This window comes from Lissotriton vulgaris, chromosome 8 (genome assembly GCF_964263255.1).
Source record: "Lissotriton vulgaris chromosome 8, aLisVul1.2, whole genome shotgun sequence".
Classification (NCBI taxonomy): Eukaryota; Metazoa; Chordata; class Amphibia; order Caudata; family Salamandridae; genus Lissotriton; species Lissotriton vulgaris.
Window position 1 is genome coordinate 1,530,381,123 of NC_141696.1, and position 13,129 is coordinate 1,530,394,251.

Sequence of the window (13,129 nt, forward strand, 5' to 3'; positions counted from 1 at the left end):
GAGGAGGTTGCTCGAGGTCGAGTCGCCGGTCCGTTTAGTGTACCACCGGTTCCTAATTTTGTTTGTTCCCCGTTAGGTGTGGTCCCAAAGAAGGACCCGGGTGAGTTTCGGCTGATACATAATTTATCAGCCCCACGTGGTCTCTCCGTCAACGAAGCGATAGACCCGGAAGTGTGTTCGGTGCTGTACGCATCATTCGATGAGGCCGTAGCCATTTTGAATCGCCTGGGGCCCGGGGCGCTGATGGCTAAATCTGATATCGAGTCAGCGTTCCGGTTGCTCCCGGTACATCCAGACGATCAGCGTCTCTTAGGTTTCATGTTTCAGGGTCATTATTACATGGATAGGTGTATGCCGATGGGGTGCTCTATATCTTGTGCCTATTTCGAAAAATTCAGTAGTTTTCTACAATGGGTCTTCACAAGGAAGACAGGTTTCCGAAATGTGATGCATTACCTGGACGATTTTTTGTTCCTGGGGGCAGCCGGGGACCCGGAATGTGGGCAGGCTTTGGCACAGTTTTGTGATTTGATGAATCAGTTTGGCGTGCCATTGGCACCAGGTAAGACTGTGGGGCCTTCCACGTGCCTCGAGTTTCTGGGGATTGAGTTAGACTCCGCAGAAGGTTGTTTTCGTTTACCAGCTGACAAAGTGTCAAAGTTCAGGACATCCCTGCAGATGTGTATAAGGGGACCTAAGGTTAGGCTGCATCAATTACAGCAGTTAGTTGGCCAGTTGAATTTTGCCCTGAGGGTTATACCAATGGCCCGCCCCTTTTCCAGTTCGATCGCTCAAGCCATGGTCGGCCTGAAGGAGTGCCATCATCGCACAAGGCTCTCGGCTGAGGTCCGCCAGGACATGCGCATTTGGTTGGCATTTCTGGCGGATTTCAATGGTCGAGTCGTCTGGAACAAACCAGCCGTGTCCTCTGAGGAGCTGGGGCTGTGGACAGATTCGGCAGGGAGCATAGGTTTCGGTGCCATATTCGGCACAAGATGGTCTGCACAAAAGTGGCCGACATGGTGGCATGACAGTGGACTGACAAGTAACATTGCTTTCCTGGAACTTTTCCCCATTTTAGTGGCCCTGAGAACTTGGCCCGAAGGGTTCAGAGATCACTCGGTGGTATTTTGGTCGGACAATATGACCGTGGTCGAGTGTATCAATAGTCAGGCAGCACGATGCAAATGGATTTTGAGACTGCTCAAAGAAATTGTTTTACTTTGTATGCAATTGAATGTGCTATTCAGAGCAAGACATGTCCCAGGGGTAATGAACCAGGCGGCTGATGCACTGTCTCGTTTTCATATACAGGCTTTCTGGGGTTTCCTTCCCACAGCGGACCCGGAGCCGGCACCCTTTCCCGAAGCTCTCTGGTCTCTCGGTGCCCCGAAATTCGTAACCTCGTGGGAGAGAGTTTAGCACCCAGGACGAGGAAGGCATATGAAGGGGCGTTCCGGTCCTATTTGGCCTTTTTGGGTACTGATAGGGAGGAGCTTTGGGGCCAGGAAGAGTGGGTGGTGGATTTTCTGATGTCCTTACATCGGGTCGGGAAATCGGTGGCCACGGCTCAGAGGCATCGGGCTGCCATTTCCTTTGTTGCTAGGGCTCACGGGATCCAGGATCCGACAGCGTCTTTCGTTGTACAGAAAGCGCTACGGGGGTGGCAACGCCTTGAGGGTCGCAGAGTAGATGAGAGGCGCCCGATAGGTTTGGATAGGCTAGCCCAGTTATTATCCAGTCTCCCTGCTGCGTGTTCATCTCAGTTTGAGACGGTGTTATTCCGAGCCGCTTTTACGCTGGCATTCCATGGGGCTATGCGGGTAAGCGAATTAGTGGCGAGGAACAAGCAGGATGTGACAGGAGGATTGTGCCAGGAGCACGTCCAGATCAGAGGGGAGACGATGACGGTCTCATTTGTCAGGTCTAAGACTGATCAAAGTGGGATGGGTGACTGCGTAATCATACGCAGGATTCCCGGGTCCTCCATGTGCCCGGTAAGGTGTCTAGAAGATTATTTAGCACGAAGGGTGGCATCATGGGGGGGGACCTTGTTGAGACACGCTGACGCCACCCCACTGACAAAGTTTCAGTTTCAGCGGGTGCTTGCTATGTCGATTGCCGCTGCGGGCTTGAACCCGGGCGAGTTTGGGACCCATTCCTTTCGGATAGGGGCTGCTACAGAAGCAACAGCCAGGGGTCTGGAGGTTGAACAAGTTAAACGGGTGGGGCGTTGGTCCTCCAATTGTTATAAGAGGTATGTGCGGTTGCACATGTTGTGAAGCTGTAGCAATGTACTCACGCTTCTTGTTTTTGTTTGGTTTTCAGTTGCGCAAGCCTACGAGGCGGGGCGGACTTTGCAGTCGACCCTACACCGGGCCAGCGGTCAGACATCACCGGCTGTGAAAAAGGAGGTGTGGGTTGTGGGCCACTCATACGTGAGGCGTGCCGCAGACGTATTCAAGGCAGGTGATATGATTCACGTAGCTGGGGAATACGGGTACAGGGTGTCCTTCTACGGAAGAGGCGGGCTCTGTATTGACCAGTTTCAATCATTTTTTGAGGGTTTGCTAGGGCGGACGAGGTCACCGCCGTCTGTAGTGATAGTACATCTTGGGGGTAATGATTTGGTCACCACTGGTAGACGACTTCTTCTTGAGGCGATGCTTTCCACTGTAAGTTGGTTAGCGAGGAGAGTTCCAGGGTGCACAATTGCATGGTCCCATATGATCCCACGAAAGGTGTGGCGGGGGGCTATTTCGGTGCCTGCTCTGAATCATTCTGTTAGGAAGCTTAATAACAAAGTGAGTAGGTTGTTCCGTTCCAAGACTCTGCATGCTATTTCCCATGGGTGTATTAATGATGACAGTATGTATTTGGGGGATGGAGTGCATTTGTCTCGGGTGGGGAATGAGTTACTCATAGGAGACTTCTTAGCATGGCTAAAAACGTTACACCATGACCTTTAGGTAGGAGTGTTGTGGGGGGTCCGGATAGCCGGTCAACTATCCGGCCTGTGGCGGTAAGGTCATGATCGGTGAGCACTAATTAGAAGATCCCTATGAGTGGGCGTCACCCAGCACGGATGGGAGCGCTCGGGGGAGGTGGCCATTGGCCCCTCAACGGGGAGGCGGTCCCTTCTAAGGATGGGTCGCCGAAAGAAGAGGAAAGGCGGTCAAGGCCCCTTCCTGGGTAGGAGGGGTTACAGCCCCCTCCTGGGGAATTTCCCGGGGCCAGGACGTCTGCGACGGCAGATATGGTAAGTTGTGTGGGGTTTGGGGGGAGGTCTACGCTACCTTCTAGATACCTCACACGAGTCCTCGTACGACCTCTAAGTGGCGACGAGTTTTATTGGGGCCCCCGTCAAGTCAAGGGAAATTGGTAATTGCACTTGAGGTACGCCTCTGGGCCGCCCCTCACAAGTGAGGGCGATATTTCTGGGTTAGGGATCTTGACACCGGTTACGACCTTGCCGTTGGCCCTTAAACGTTAGGATGTACAATTTCAAAATTTCAAGTAAATGTTTTGCAGGATGTTAGTTCGGCTAGGAGAACCTTTGTATTAGAGACTCTGTTAAGGTTAGCCAAACATCGCAATGTGGTAATGAAATTGTACATAATATGAAACTGTTTATTTAATGTTTTAATTTTGTTTCATATTTTAATAAATACGGCCGGGGGGGTTACTCCCTCCCGTCTTCCAAAGACTTCAGAACTGTTTCCGGTTTACCATCCTTGGGGATTGTGTTGAGAGGGGGTGGCGGGTATCTCAGCCATATTTGGCATGAGTAGGTAAGCAATGTCATCTGACTACTGACATCTGTGTTCAAGGGGAAGTGGAAGGTAATGCAGACAAGAGTTTACTTTACAAAAAAGCATGAAATGGGAAATATTCATTGTCAAACCTGAAGGTAAGAGAGGTGGTAGCAAGTTTAGGAGGACATAAAGCAAAGTCTATGTTAAATTGATTGTGTTGTAGATCAGTTGTAAAACTTTGATGAATAGAGAAAAAATACTACAGCTGATTCCAAGACCTATTTTGTTAGAAGCAAGGAACCTCTCAACTGTGCCGAAACCCGGGATTGAACCAGGGACCTTTAGATCTTCAGTCTAACGCTCTCCCAACTGAGCTATTTCAGCCTTCTGATAGCTGGGGTCTTCATACTTTAATTTGAACCATTTAACAAAATAGATGCAGGACCTGGATTTTTAACCTCATATGGTAGAGATATGTTTTAAGGAGTCCTGTATCATTCCGCAGTTAACTGGTACAATGGGTAAATAGCATTTTTGGGATCCAGGTTAGGTAGTTGTTTTTTAACTCTGAATGGACTAGCACTATATTACCCAGATATATTTGGCATGAGTAGGTAAGCAATGTCATCTGACTACTGACATCTGTGTTCAAGGGGAAGTGGAATGTGATGCAGACAAGAGTTTACTTTACAAAAAAGGACGAAATTTGAAACATTCATAGTCAAACCTGAAGGCAAGATAGGTGGAAGAAAGTTTAAAAGGAGGACAGAAAGCAAAGTCTATGTTGAATTGATCATTTTGTAGATCAGTTGATAAAAATGTTGATAGAGAAAAAAGTACTACAGCTGATTCCAAGACCTATTTTGTTAGAAGCAAGGAACCTCTCAACTGTGCCGAAACTGGGGATTGAACCAGGAACCTTTAGATCTACAGTCTAATGCTCTCCCAACTGAGCTATTTCGGCATGCTTATATCTGTGGTCTTCATACTTTAATTTAAACCATTTAACAAAATAGATGCAGGACCTGGATTTTTAACCTCATATGGTAGAGATATGTTTTAAGGAGTCCTGTATCATTCCGCAATTAACTGGTGCAATGGGTAAATAGCATTTTTGGGTTCCAGGTTAGGTAGTTGTTTTTTTAACTCTGAATGGACTAGCACTATATTACCCAGATATATTTGGCATGAGTAGGTAAGCAATGTCATCTGACTACTAACATCTTAGTTCAAGGGGAAGTGGAAGGTAATGCAGACAAGAGTTTACTTTACAAAAAAGCATGAAATGGGAAATATTAATTGTCAAACCTGAAGGTAAGAGAGGTGGAAGCAAGTTTAGAAGGAGGACATAAAGCAAAGTCTATGTTAAATTGATTGTGTTGTAGATCAGTTGGAAAAAGTTTGATGAATAGAGAAAAAGTACTATAGCTGATTCCAAGACCTATTTTGTTAGAAGCAAGGAACTTCTCAACTGTGCCAAAACCCAGGATTGAACCAGAGACCTTTAGATCTTCAGTCTAACGCTCTCCCAACTGAGCGATTTCGGCCTTCTGATAGCTGGGGTCTTCATACTTTAATTTGAACCATTTAACAAAATAGATGCAGGACCTGGATTTTTAACTTCATATGGTAGAGATATGTTTTAAGGGGTCCTGTATCATTCCGCAGTTAACTGGTGCAATGGGTAAATAATATTTTTGGGATCCAGGTTAGGTCATTTTTTTTTTTAACTCCGAATGGACTAGCACTATATTACCCAGACGTATTTGGCATGAGTAGGTAAGCAATGTCATCTGACTACTGACATCTGTGTTCAAGGGGAAGTGGAAGGTAATGCAGACAACAGTTTACTTTACAAAAAAGCATGAAATGGGAAATATTCATTGTCAAGCCTGAAGGTAAGAAAGGTGGAAGCAAATTTAGAAGGAGGACATAAAGCAAAGTCTATGTTAAATTGATTGTGTTGTAGATCAGTTGGAAAAAATTTGATGAACAGAGAAAAAGTACCTCAGCTGATTCCAAGACCTATTTTGTTAGAAGCATTGAACCTCTCATCTGTGCCGAAACCCGGGATTGAACAAGGGACCTTTAGGTCTTCAGTGTAACGCTCTCCCAACTGAGCTATTTCGGCCTTCTGACAGCTGGGGTCTTCATACTTTAATTTGAACCATTTAACAAAATAGATGCAGGACCTGGATTTTTAACCTCATATGGTAGAGATATGTTTTAAGGAGTCCTGTATCATTCCGCAGTTAACTGGTGCAATGGGTAAATAGCATTTTTGGGATCCAGGTTAGGTAGTTGTTTTTTTAACTCTGAATGGACTAGCACTATATTACCCAGATATATTTGGCATGAGTAGGTAAGCAATGTCATCTGACTACTGACATCTGTGTTCAAGGGGAAGTGGAATGTGATGCAGACAAGAGTTTACTTTACAAAAAAGGACGAAATGGGAAACATTCATAGTCAAACCTGAAGGCAAGATAGGTGGAAGAAAGTTTAAAAGGAGGACAGAAAGCAAAGTCTATGTTGAATTGATCATTTTGTAGATCAGTTGATAAAAATGTTGATAGAGAAAAAAGTACTACAGCTGAATCCAAGACCTAATTTGTTAAAAGCAAGGAACCTCTCAAATGTGCAGAAACCCGGGATTGAACCAGGGACCTTTAGATCTTCAGTCTAATGCTCTCCCAACTGAGCTATTTCAGCCTGCTTATATCTGTGGTCTTCATACTTTAATTTAAACCATTTAACAAAATAGATGCAGGACCTGGATTTTTAACCTCATATGGTAGAGATATGTTTTAAGGAGTCCTGTATCATTCCGCAATTAACTGGTGCAATAGGTAAATAGTCTTTTTGGGATCCAGGTTAGGTAGTTGTTTTTTTAACGCTGAATGGACTAGCACTATATTACCCAGATATATTTGGCATGAGTAGGTAAGCAATGTCATCTGACTACTGACATCTGTGTTCAAGGGGAAGTGGAAGGTAATGCAGACAAGAGTTTACTTTACAAAAAAGCATGAAATGGGAAATATTCATTGTCAAACCTGAAGGTAAGAGAGGTGGAAGCAAGTTTAGAAAGAGGACATAAAGCAAAGTCTATCTTAAATTGATTGTGTTGTAGATCAGTTGGAAAAAATTTGATGAATAGAGAAAAAGTACTATAGCTGATTCCAAGACCTATTTTGTTAGAAGCAAGGAACTTCTCAACTGTGCCGAAACCCGGGATTGAACCAGAGACCTTCAGATCTTCAGTCTAACGCTCTCCCAACTGAGCTATTTTGGCCTTCTGATAGCTGGGGTCTTCATACTTTAATTTGAACCATTTAACAAAATAGATGCAGGACCTGGATTTTTAATTTCATATGGTAGAGATATGTTTAAGGAGTCCTGTATCATTCCGCAGTTAACTGGTGCAATGGGTAAATAATATTTTTGGGATCCAGGTTAGGTCATTTTTTTTTTAACTCCGAATGGACTAGCACTATATTACCCAGACGTATTTGGCATGAGTAGGTAAGCAATGTCATCTGACTACTGACATCTGTGTTCAAGGGGAAGTGGAAGGTAATGCAGAATACAGTTTACTTTACAAAAAAGCATGAAATGGGAAATATTCATTGTCAAGCCTGAAGGTAAGAAAGGTGGAAGCAAGTTTAGAAGGAGGACATAAAGCAAAGTCTATGTTAAATTGATTGTGTTGTAGATCAGTTGGAAAAAATTTGATGAACAGAGAAAAAGTACCTCAGCTGATTCCAAGACCTATTTTGTTAGAAGCATGGAACCTCTCAGCTGTGCCGAAACCGGGATTGAACAAGGGACCTTTAGATCTTCAGTGTAACGCTCTCCCAACTGAGCTATTTCAGCCTTCTGATAGCTGGGGTCTTCATACTTTAATTTGAACCATTTAACAAAATAGATGCAGGACCTGGATTTTTAACCTCATATGGTAGAGATATGTTTTAAGGAGTCCTGTATCATTCCGCAGTTAACTGGTGCAATGGGTAAATAGCATTTTTGGGATCCAGTTAAGGTAGTTGTTTTTTTTAACTCTGAATGGACTAGCACTATATTACCCAGATATATTTGGCATGAGTAGGTAAGCAATGTCATCTGACTACTGACATCTGTGTTCAAGGGGAAGTGGGATGTGATGCAGACAAGAGTTTACTTTACAAAAAAGGACGAAATGGGAAACATTCATAGTCAAACCTGAAGGCAAGATAGGTGGAAGAAAGTTTAAAAGGAGGACAGAAAGCAAAGTCTATGTTGAATTGATCATTTTGTAGATCAGTTGATAAAAATGTTGATAGAGCAAAAAGTACTATAGCTGATTCCAAGACCTATTTTGTTAGAAGCAAGGAACCTCTCAAATGTGCCGAAACCCGGGATTGAACCAGGGACCTTTAGATCTTCAGTCTAATTCTCTCCCAACTGAGCTATTACGGCCTGCTTATATCTGTGGTCTTCATACTTTAATTTAAACCATTTAACAAAATAGATGCAGGACCTTGATTTTTAACCTCATATGGTAGAGATATGTTTTAAGGAGTCCTGTATCATTCCGCAATTAACTGGTGCAATGGGTAAATAATATTTTTGGGATCCAGGTTAGGTCATTTTTTTTTTTAACTCCCAATGGACTAGCACTATATTACCCAGACGTATATGGCATGAGTAGGTAAGCAATGTCATCTGACTACTGACATCTGTGTTCAAGGGGAAGTGGAAGGTAATGCAGACAAGATTTTACTTTACAAAAAAGCATGAAATGGGAAATATTCATTGTCAAACCTGAAGGTAAGAGAGGTGGAAGCAAGTTTAGAAGGAGGACATAAGGCAAAGTCTATGTTAAATTGATTGTTTCAAGTTTCAAGTTTTATTTATTATGATAACGGAACTCTTTACGAGGTCCACATAAAAGACAAAATATACATACAAAAGCAATTAAAACATAAAATGTCGATTATGCAATAGCAACAAATAAACAACAATGAAAAATTACCATCTTAATACAGGTCCAAAAAACATATGAAGAAACTGTACAGTTTAAAGCAAAACATTTCATTTGGTGGATTAATCAGGGCCGCCTGAAAAGAAGAGGCTGATAAAATGTTGAGTTGTAGGCAAATTGGTCTTAACCATCTTCGCCTAAAAGGCATCAAGGCAGGACAAACAAAAATGACATGAACCAAGTCCTGGTCATACATCTGACAAAAATCACAGAGTGCTGAGTGCCCATACCATCTGGCATAAAGAGATTTCAACGGAAGCAGGTCCTGTCTTATTAAAAACACTAAGCGTCTAACGCGATGAGAGATGTTCCAGTGAGTGTAGGGTTGAGCTTTCCTCAGAGTACAGGACTCAATAACAGGGGTACGGCCTTTTTTCAACAACCGGAAATCTCTATCCTGTCTAAACCCAAGTTCCCATGTGGAGGACTTCAAGATGGTTTTTAATTGATAAGAGGATATAGAAAATAGAATCTCTCTATCCAATTTCAATAGGGCCACTGCATATCTGAAACTTTTTACAATCGAAGAATGGTCATTAAAGTTTCCCAGCAATTCATTTTTTATGAGATGTCCTAAGGTATTAGACTCACTTTTTGCAATACTTACAACCCAGCGTATGATGCTGGCCAAACCTTGAACCCAGCTGCTGCGTAAGCCGAGTTCCTGTCTCAAGGAAGCAGTAGAATTTGCTGTGCTAACAGATAGTAAACTACGCAAAATTTTTCCTTCCGAGGAGTTTAAGAAACTCCACTTTTTTTGGTCAATTAGCTCTATTCCGTATAATAGGGAGGCAGGTACTTTCGCTCTGAATACATCCAGTAAAATAGAAAAATGCCTTCTACCTGTGGCTTTATACAAGGATACTAGACTCTTTCCCTGTGAGATAGCCTTCCGGGAGTTATTGTCCATATGCGCTTTGTCACTTAGATTACTTGTGACAATTTTACCAAGGAAGGTATAGGACTTCACAATTTCCAATTTTTGACCCCCTACTACCCATGGAAAGTTAGGAAATTTAGATTTCTTCCTACCAGCCATACACATCACTTTACTTTTTGCAGTGTTTATCAACAGATAATGGTTTTCAGCGTATTCACAAAGCGCTTGCAGGCGGTTATTCAGGCCCTTCGGGGTAAGATCGAGAATCAAAATGTCATCTGCATACATAAGGCATGCAATCGGAACGCCCCCCAAGGTCGGGGCAATACCAGAGCAAGCTGAGAGTGCAAGAGGTAGATCAACTGTATAAAGAGAAAAAAAGCAAAGGGGCCAAAAGGCAACCTTGCTTTAACCCGTTGGATGTGGGAATTATTTTAGATAAACCTCGTTCACCTCCCAGCAGGACTCTGCACCAGGTATCTGAGTAAAGGGCACGGATTAACTTAATGAGAAAAGGGGGCATCCCTAAATCAAATAACTTTCTCCACAGCAATGTTCTGTCCACTTTATCAAATGCGGTGGAGAAGTCAATAAAAGCACCATATACCTGCCCACCACGAACTGTCACATATTTTTCCGTGATAACCTGCAGTGCCGTCAAGTTGTCTAAAGTTCCGTGCTTTTGCCTGAAACCCGTTTGTTCAAGAGGCAGGATTTTGAACTCAGTTACCCATTCGTTAATTAGAGAGAGAATACATTTTGCGAAAACCTTACCAATAGCATCAAGCAAAGCAATTTGACGATAGTTTTGAGGAAGGTCTCTTGCCCCTTTTTTATATAAAGGAACAAGGATACTCCCTTTCCAGGAAGGGGGGACTATTCCGCTAGAAAAGCAAAATTTAAACACGGGAAAAAGGATTTTGCTCCATAGTTCACTCTGTTGTTTTAATACAGAGATGGGGACTTCGTCTGGTCCCATCGCACCAGAGGAGCGCATGTTCTTAATAGCAAATTCAATTTCTTTTTCGGATGGACAATCAAATACACGTGAGTCAACATAAGATTCCACATTATGTAATTGTGAATTATTATTACTGTAAAAATTCTCAATATATTGAACCCAAATCTGTTCCTCAATGGCAATAGGTGTAGGACTGACTCTAGTACCACAACCTTTGCCAATTAAAGACCAGAAAGTCTTGGCTTGGCCGTTATAAGAAGCTTCCCTAAGTTGTGTCCATATTGAGTCTTCCTTATTTCGTTTTAAACGAGCCTTAAGCCTGGATCTCCTTCTTTTTAAAATTGCCAACTTAAGGTTGGCTTCTTGTGTAAATGATAAATATTGCCTCCTTATTACTTTATTTATTTCTATGTTTATTGCCCGAAGGGGTTGGGGGACTGCTAAGGGTTTTTTCACACAGGATTTCTTTTTAGCTAAAGAAGTTACTAATTCTAAAAAGTCAGCAAATCCCAACAGTTCTCTCCCCTCCCAGAGGGATAAACTCTCGACAGTCGAGTTCAAGAGGGACACCAAACTTCAAAGGAACGAAAATTCCAAAAACATTTCCCTGAGTTGGAGTCAAAATTCACCATATCCGTATCAATGCTCCAAGAATCCGCCATTGGTGGACTGAGGGAAACTGTAAGCATCAACACATTATGGTCACTAAGATTGGTCTCAATGACATTCATATCTTTCAACAGGGAAAGGAAAGCATAATCTACAATTATATAGTCAATAATAGATTTTCCCTTATTTGATTTATGCGTAAAAGCTGCCGGGGTATCAGAGGGGAGTCTCCCATTTACTATTAAACAATCAACTTTATGTAGACCTTCTAGGACTAGTTTACCTCTTTTGTTAGATTTAACTTTAGGCGGGAACTGGGCCTTGGGTATACTCAGAGACTCTTCCCTAAATTTGTTTCTAAACAAATCAAGTCCACAATTGGATATGTTGCAATTCAAATCCCCAAGCATTAATACATAAAGTGAAGGGGTAGTATCCATAGTTTTAGTTAGAAAAGAGAAGAGTGTTTTTAAACCTTCATTGAAACAACAGTTTGGGGGAATATAAATGTTTATCACAACAAGAGATCTATTAGGGCAATCCTTGAATACATTTTTTAAAGTTATTGCCTGGAATAATTGCCCTGGATCAAGATAATGAGAGTAATTCCAATTTATTCTATTTGATAACAGACATGCTATTCCTCCCTTTGCATGGCCTCTCCTGGAGGAGGTTGCACTATCTTCTAGGACAAAGTACTCTTTTTCTAGAGTTAATCTACCTTCCACCCACGTTTCTTGTAAACAGATTATATCCGCCTCTAGGGAGCGCAAGAAACATAGTTTCTCCTTGTGATCTTTAAAACCTGCAGTATTCCAAGAAATGAGCTTCAGCTCTCTGTTAAAAATTTGAGTGCGGTTTGGGGCAGGAAGAAGATTTACTCGATAAAACTCCTGGTAACCAACTCCATTTAGACTGATCATCCTTCAAGGTTTGTTTAAGAGGGGGAGGGTTTTTGTACAAAACTTGCCTTTCATTTCTAGACACACATATTTTTAAGTCCTCCGATCTAGAAGTGGACCAATCAGACAGCATCAAACCAGTATTAGAGGAAGATGACAAATTGGAAAGAGCACTTTGATTTTGTTTTTCCCCGAAGTATGGAGTAACATCTATCCCTCTGATTTGTAATTCCTCAGCCCACTGTAGAATAAGATTTAGCACCACTTTAGATTGAAATTTCGCCCTTGTTGATCTCCCTACCAAAGAATTAAGAAGAAATACCACATCCAAATCAGACGTTAGGATTAATTTTAGGCTTTCAATCTCTTGAAAACAGATAAGTAAGGCAGATCTGTTTAGAATTAAATCAGTATCAAATAAGGGAGAAAAATCAAGAAACAAAGTATCTACATTTATTTTTTCCTTAGGAGGCACCAGAGGAATAACTGCAATTGTGGATGCATCTTGGAAAGGCTTTGCTGAGGGATTGAGAGAGGAAAGGAAAGGATTGGCAGGGGGTAAAGAAACATTAGGGAGGAAGGGGTTAGTGGAACTTATAGGACCTGATCCTGTAGATGTTAGATCCACCTTAGGGGAAGCAATCATATCTTCCTGAGAGGCGGAGGACTGCTCAGACTGGGGGGGATTTTCTAGAATTGGTTCCAAACTTTTTTCAAACAGGAGTTTTCTCTGTCTTTTTTTAGAAAATCTTCGAATGGGTTTTCTCTTCTTTATTCTGATCTTTTTTTGTTTTAGGGGAACCGATTTTTCAACATTTCCAGGATTAGCTGTAGAGACCTCCTCCTCTTTTTTTGACTGTAATGAGAATATAGGGAAGAGAGAGGGAGTTTCCAAGTTTTGGTTAGCCGGGGAAGTAGGTACTACATCTATCTCGTCATTGTGAGTAACTATGCAGTTAGCACCTGCCGAAGCCGCCTTAAAAATCTTAAGGTCAGCTG

The 13,129-nt window shown here is 42.3% G+C and overlaps 1 non-coding gene across 1 annotated transcript; it reads right to left on the reverse strand.

The window, feature by feature from the left end:
- Nucleotides 1-4,646: 4,646 nt before the first annotated feature.
- Nucleotides 4,647-4,719, reverse strand: TRNAY-GUA (transfer RNA tyrosine (anticodon GUA)). Its single transcript has one exon. It is a non-coding gene; the product is annotated as a tRNA-Tyr (tRNA).
- Nucleotides 4,720-13,129: the final 8,410 nt, after the last annotated feature.